Below are 7,099 nucleotides of genomic sequence, written 5' to 3' on the forward strand. Positions count from 1 at the left end.
CGGGCGGGGGCGATGCCACCCAGGGCGGGAAGCCCGCCGTGGAGAAGGAGGGTGCGGGGTTTATGCTCCCGCCTCGCGCCCTACTAACTGGTCCCAGGCTTCCGCCGCGGTGGGGGAACGGGGGCGGGAGGTCGGAGCTGGTGCGGGGCGGTGGTCGGACCCTAGCAGCCGGGGTGGGCGCGCGGCGCAGGGCGGTGCCCGCTGTGGGTGGCAGGCGCGCGGCCCGGCTTGTTTACGAGCATCGTTGCCCGGGAGCTCCAGGTCGATGGCAGCTCGGTGCCCTTTCCCGGCGGCGACCCGAGCGAGGGGCGCCCCGGAACCCGCCCCACCCTCCGCAGGCGTCCGCCCCCGCCCCCGGCCGTGGGCTCTTTCCGGGGCGTCATCAGAGCCATTCACTTGTCAGGTTCCCGGGAAGTGGAAGTCGCCTGTTCTGGATGTAATAGGAGAGAGGAGGAGGGCGTGCTGGCGTAGGAAAATGCGGTTTCCATAGTGCGGGGAAAGGGGGGGCGGGGGGGGCAGCGGGGAGCTGGGAGCGGGTGCTGGCAGGCGTCCTCTCCGCGCCCCGCGCCCTCACCGCTCCCAGCCCGCGCCCCAAACCATGCTCACCCAGCACCGGGACTATGGGCGGGCGTCGCCGAATCTAGGAGCGCGGCCGCGGGCACAGCGCCAAGCCAAAGATGCCCTTGAACTGCTGCTTTGAATTTCTCTATCTACGTGGCCTTTGTGACTTTCAAAGTCGAGGGCAAATAAGCACCTGCATGTCATGTCTCCTAACTGACAGCGTGAGGGCTGCTAGGAAGGGCAATGATCCGAGTTCACAGAAGGCGGGCTTGGAATTCTGATCTGGATTCGTAAACAAAACAAACCCTTACCCATCTAGGGAGAAAGTATCTAAATGAAACAATTCGTGACCAGAGTTTATCTTACAGTTTAACCTTGGTTATTTTGTACTGAGTCCTGGAAGTTCGCCGTGGAATGCCCTGCATAATTTACAAATCATTATTGCAACTACAATGACAGGTTTAAGAAAAATAATTGTACAGTGTGATTCTGAAGACCGTAGATGCTCTACCCTTTGTATAAACTGTTCCTTAAACACCCTAACGATGAATTTTGTGCCAAGATAACCCAAGCCAATATTGGACCTGCTCTGTTTTTAGCGTGTATACAGCTATGGTTATGATTATTGATGAATAGCAAAAACTTGGGGGAAACCATCCATGTAGTAAATATCATCATAAAGTTGACCTCCAAAGGGTGCGTTGAATTGGGTCTTCCATTTTAAATCGCACTCTTTAAAAAAAAAAATAAGAGATCAGTAAATGCCATGGTTTCGTGTCTGTACGTGTGCAATTGTGTGTGACTGCACACCCTTGCACGCATACCGAGTATGTGCAAGCTGTGGTAGTGAGTGTGCCAACCACCACACTTGTGGTCGCTTCTATCACCAAACATTATCTCTACCCAGAAGCAACGTAACAATATGACGGGATTTTGTATCTTGGAGCTTGAAGAAAATGTGGCTCGATTTGATTGATTGTGATCATTTACATCACATTTTATGAGATACATAAATGAGCCCGTGTGTTCTGTAACCTGAAATATCGCGGGACAAGAGGCCACTCCGTCGGTACCCTCTGCTTCTCTTTGAAAAAGCGTCTTTGGTAACCATTTTTGCTTTCTTTTTTACTTTGACTCTCAATACAAAATTAGATTTTTAGGAATGCATTGAGTGCTGGTGTTTTCTGTGCCCAGCGGACCTGGTCAGTCAGTACCAGCTTTGGTTTTCCTTGGGGCTGTGTTCATGTTATGTACCAGGAATCAGAAGCTCAGTATTGGCAGGTGACCTGTTTGTGTGCTGCCTCAGTCACCAAGCTAGCTGCACTGGAGGGGTCAGGGGATGGGGTAGGTACCGCCTCTGTCAGTAGTGTCTGCTCACAAAGGTGACTGTGCCTCTCTCTTTATAGCAAGGTGCTTGTTATTCTGCTGCCCTGGAAGCTCCAAGTGCAAAAGTGAGAGGCCCCCACTCTATTGAGAGAGCGCCCACCCTCGGAGCAACCTGCTTTCTCTCCTTCCTGCCGCCAGATAAGCTGCTTATTTACTGGAAGCTGGTTGTGTATCTTGGGATTTTCCAACTGTTCTTCCATACTTTTTCAGTACTAGTTGGCGGCTCCTAACATCTGTTCACGTGCTGTGCTCACAGGACTGGGTTCCGTGTACCTGGCCTGTTGCCAGCAAACAGCCTGGCTGCAGCTTTTCCTTCTGTCTTTGGGTCCTTCCTTAGAATCCTTCTTTTCCTTTCACAACTCACAAGTGACCATAGGATTTTGTTTGGTTTGTTTATTTTATTATTTTATTTATTTATTTATTTATTTATTTATTTATTTATTTATTTTGAGACAGGGTTTTTCTGTATAGCCCTGGAACTCACTTTGTAGACCAGAGTAGCCTCTAAGTCAGAGATTGATCTGCCTCTGGCTCCTGAGTGCTAGGATTAAAGGTGTGTGCCATGGCTCTTTTCCAAGGAAGATATGGGATTTTATTTTTAATATAGATTCATGCAATTTTACTTCTTTTATTAAAAGTAGTCTTTCGGGAATAAGTTAAGTATTTTCATTAAGTTCTTAATTGTATAAATAAGTAAAATGTGTTAAAAATTCACGATATAAATACTATTACCAAAATGGAGCATAGATTTTTTTTATATATATGTAGAAAGGCTAGTGTAGAGAAAAGTATATAGTTTTAAAGGTTTTTGTTTTTAATTCTTCATGTATTATGTGTCTGACAGGATTTTATGTCTAGGTCCACTCTGAAAGTTGACTAAGCGAATTGTCAAGTATAAAGCTACATGGCCAGTGTGAACAGCCCTCACTTAAAATGTGTTCCAGGAAGCCTAACAATAGTTTATGTTGGCAAGTCTGTTTCCCCTTTAGAAAGGATGGCATAGTTGGCCCTGTTACACTGCCCTCAGTAAGTTAGTTCACAAGCATAATCAGAACATTTGTGTTCCTGATGAATGAACCTTGAACAGACTTTTGCCCATCTAGGATTAATAGGGAGACTCTGAGCATTAAGTGAGCTTCCCCACCCCATCTCTTTGCTAGTATGTTTCAACTGAAATTGCACAAGAATTTTGTAACATGTGAACTCTGTGTTTGCAACAGGATAACTTCCCTGCAAGAATGTAACTGTTGTTTGCCCCACATAATATCTCTGCTCAGCAGTACAAACAGTGCAACAATCCGAATTTGTAAAAACTCAGCAGGCAGAAACAGGTGGATGGCTCTAAGTTCAAGGTCATCCTAGTCTACTCACAGTGAGCTCGAGCCCAGTCATGGCTACTTAGTGAGACATTGTCTCAAAAATGAAGAAACAGACAAGAGAGGAGAAGGAGAAAGAGGGAAGGAAGGAAAGAAAGAAAAAGTTTATATAAATGTGTGTACATTGATTATTTCCTTAGACATTGCAGTAACTTTCCACCGTAGTATTCATTCTGTTCATTAAAAATGTTGAGTCAACAGTCCAGATAATCCTAGGTGCTGACTCAAGGATGGTTTTCTAAAATGAAAGCTTACTGAATGCTAAAACCACTGTAACTTACAAAGTAAGTTGTTCCTGGATCCACACAGTGGATGCCACTGACATTAAGAATGTCTCTAAAGTGACACAGCTATGTTTTCTGAACGAGAAATAGGGACAGCTGGGAGTGACCTTCTGCAAGTCCCTGAGCCTCAGGAGAGCAAGGTCAACCTGTGCCCTTTGCTCTGTGCTGTGGATCAGGATCTCACTAGCTGCCCCAGAGGTGACAGACACAACCAGCCACCTCCTGCCAGGGGCCCCAATGTTTGGTGAAATTGTGTCCCACTCTAAAACCTGCCATGTCCCTACAGCCGTTAGCAGGCTGTTTCTGTTTAAAACCCAGCCTAAGTATATCTATCAAAAGAAATGTGGCTGGCTCTTACCCACACTGCCACCCACTGGCCACATCTTTTTCTAAGACATTCAGTGAGCACAGATGCTGGTGGCTGGAGGGTTGTTTCATGAAATTGCTTCCCACCTACCATACACCGGCTTTGCTGAGATCCTAAAGGAAGGTAGCAAATGTGATTTGAGATATAACAGAGAAGCATCAGTACAGAGTGACAGAGTAACAGGTGAGGAGGGATGTGAGCAAGGCCTTCTGAGAGCAGACCAGCAACTGTGGAACGAATCCGAGCACGTTCAACACTGTAGGATGGAAAATATCTATCAATGGTGATTTAAAGTTTCAGAAAACAAACAAAGCAGCACAAGAAGTCAAGAACTTAAACTCAGAATTATTCTGTGCTTGGTAGATAACATCAAAGCACACTTCCCCTACATTGGCCATTCAACCTCAGATTCTTTTTAGAATGAGCCAGTGTCACATAGAAAGATTTCAAAATGAAATTTTGAAGAAAAAAAGATAGATGTGGGAAAGAAAATAGAATGACTATGAATGACAAGTGTCAGTCACAATTGTGTGTTTATTCTGAGTAAAATAATTAGAATTGTGTGCTAACAACTCCTTAGCTCATTCTGAATATGCAACCCCCCCCTTTTTTTTGATTGTTTCATCTCAGCTTAGACCATGTTGGATTCTATTTTATGCTGCAGTATAATGGCAATAGGAAGATTAATGGTGTGTTTAGATGGAACTATTGTTTGTCTAGAAGGAAGGAACCCAGAGGTTTGACTGATGTATGTACTGCCAATCACATCCTTGAGATTCTACATTTAAAACAAAAGCTGTCATACATTATCAATAACAGTAATTGGGGCTGAAGAGATGGTTCGACGGTTAATAGCACTATGTGCCCTTCCAAAAGACCATGACAGATGGTTCACAACTGTCTACACAGCTCTGGGGAATCCAACGCTACCTTCTAACTTCTGATGGTACCCAAATACGTGTGACATTCATTCACACACACACACACACACACACACAAAACTAAACTAAATATTAAAAAATAAAATACCAAGGTGTGGAGAGACTGCACAGTGGTTAAGAACACTTTTTGTTCTTTCAGAGGACTTGAGTTCAGTTCCCAGCACCTACATGGAGGTATACAGCTACCTGTAACTCCAGTTCCTAGAGATATAACACCTTCTGACCTCTACAGCACCAGCCAGATGTGTGGTGCACATAGATATGTGCAGAAGACATTCACACGTACATAAATCTTAAAAATATATCTGTAACTGTAAACTGATAAGAGTGTCACATTGCGGTGCTCACCATGACACATAGTCCTTAGTGTATGCAGAGGACATTTAAAATTCTATCCTCCCAAATGTAGATGTTATAAGTATACAATCCTTGGTCAAGAAGGAACTCAGCTGAGGTCTTTTAATTACTGGATAGGGAATTCCCATCTGTCTGTCCTATGAGTCCACAGCTTCATAAAAGATTAAACAAGAGAATTTGGGCTGGGGATGTAGCCCACTGGTGGAACAGTCACCAACATGGGTGGAACCATATGTTAGATCCCCAGGCTTGAAAAAAAAAAGTCATTTAGCTCTTCAGGCACATCTCATACTTTTGCCTTATTTAAAACATTTCCAATACAAGCAATTGTAACTAAGTAACTGAAAAGCATAAGCATTCCCAATTCCCCCAAAACAAAGTAACCAAATCAGCTTGTGAAATGCAGGCAGAATCCTGCAAGCCTGGTCCCATGAAACTGCTCACCTGGAAGCTGGAGACTGCCCTTTATGCAGATAGAGTCTAAGAAGTACTACTGGGGATCAAGAGCAGCAGGCCTTCTGACACTGGCTGCTTCCTTCTTCGTGTTTTAGAGGCCACACCAGTGCTGCTGGGCTAAGAAGAGAATTACATGTTATCCTATCTTATAGTGTTCTTCACTGTGGAATGCAATAGTGCCTATCCACTAGGTCCTGAATGTGAACATTTGGCAACCTTATTATGCACTGTAATTAAAAACAAAACACAACAAAACCAAAAAACAACCTCTCCCCCAAGATGTACTGTTACTTGTTTGACTTTTATCTGGGTGAATGCATGCTGCATTTTAATTCACAGCACAGTAGAGGTTTCAGGATGGCATTCCCATCCTGAAGTGTTGAAAGGGACTGATGTACAGCTATTAGTGTATCTTCAACTCAGATCATAAAACTCAGCCAACACTAAGCGACTAAGCATGCTGTGGACACCTGTGGAGCCTCATTGTTTGCAATGATCCAGAATGCATGTCTTTGCCTCTGAACATTTCTGACTCCGTAAGGCTTACTTCTTTATGTGGTTAAGGACTTTGGTTTTTATAAGCATCTTTGGTTATGACACAGAATCTGAAAAAAGAAATTGTCACATGTTATTACAACATCCTCTGGTCTTTTCTTAACTGTAGCTTTAATTCCTGATACTGCTGTTTTAGCCCATCCTTTTAGGATAAGTGGGTTCTATCTTTCTTTTCCATTTTTTCTCTTAAGACCATACTTTATGTATACATATTAAAAACATGATAATAGAATGATTTGATATGGTTTTGATCTTTGAGCCTAGAGAGTTTCATTGTCAACATTCATACTAGAGTCCGCAGAGATTCCAGGAAAAGATGATACAAAGTTACAATGATGAAACAAATTTGTGGTGTGACTGTGTGAGCCTGAGGCCCCAACACTCTGCCAGTAATGGCAGAAAAATCTGCAAATTTGAGACTTTCCTGGGCTACAGGGTGTGATTCAGTCTCAGAACACAAACAAACACACCAAATGAGAGAGAAAAAGAAGGGAGGAAGGGCAAGATGGAGGGAAAAGAAAGGAGGAAGGAGGCTAACCTCCATCCTAGTTAAATAGATTTGCCTTTTGAAGAAATGTGTATGTAACAAAAGGAACAAATGCAAATGGGAAGAAAATTGTGGCAACTTTGAAGACAGATCTTGTTTTATATGCATCTTTTTTTTTCTTTACCACTTCAGTATCAGACTTTGAGCATTTAATGTTTAAATTGGTTTGGAAGCTGGCTGGATCTCTCTTCAGTACTGTGGTTTCAAAGAGGTGTCTGTAACCATCAGCCTGTATTGTGAACAAGCTTCCAACTCATACGGAAGTGCCC

The sequence above is a fragment of the Grammomys surdaster genome, unplaced genomic scaffold (genome assembly GCF_004785775.1).
Source record: "Grammomys surdaster isolate TR1022 unplaced genomic scaffold, NIH_TR_1.0 167, whole genome shotgun sequence".
In the NCBI taxonomy this organism is placed as follows: Eukaryota; Metazoa; Chordata; class Mammalia; order Rodentia; family Muridae; genus Grammomys; species Grammomys surdaster.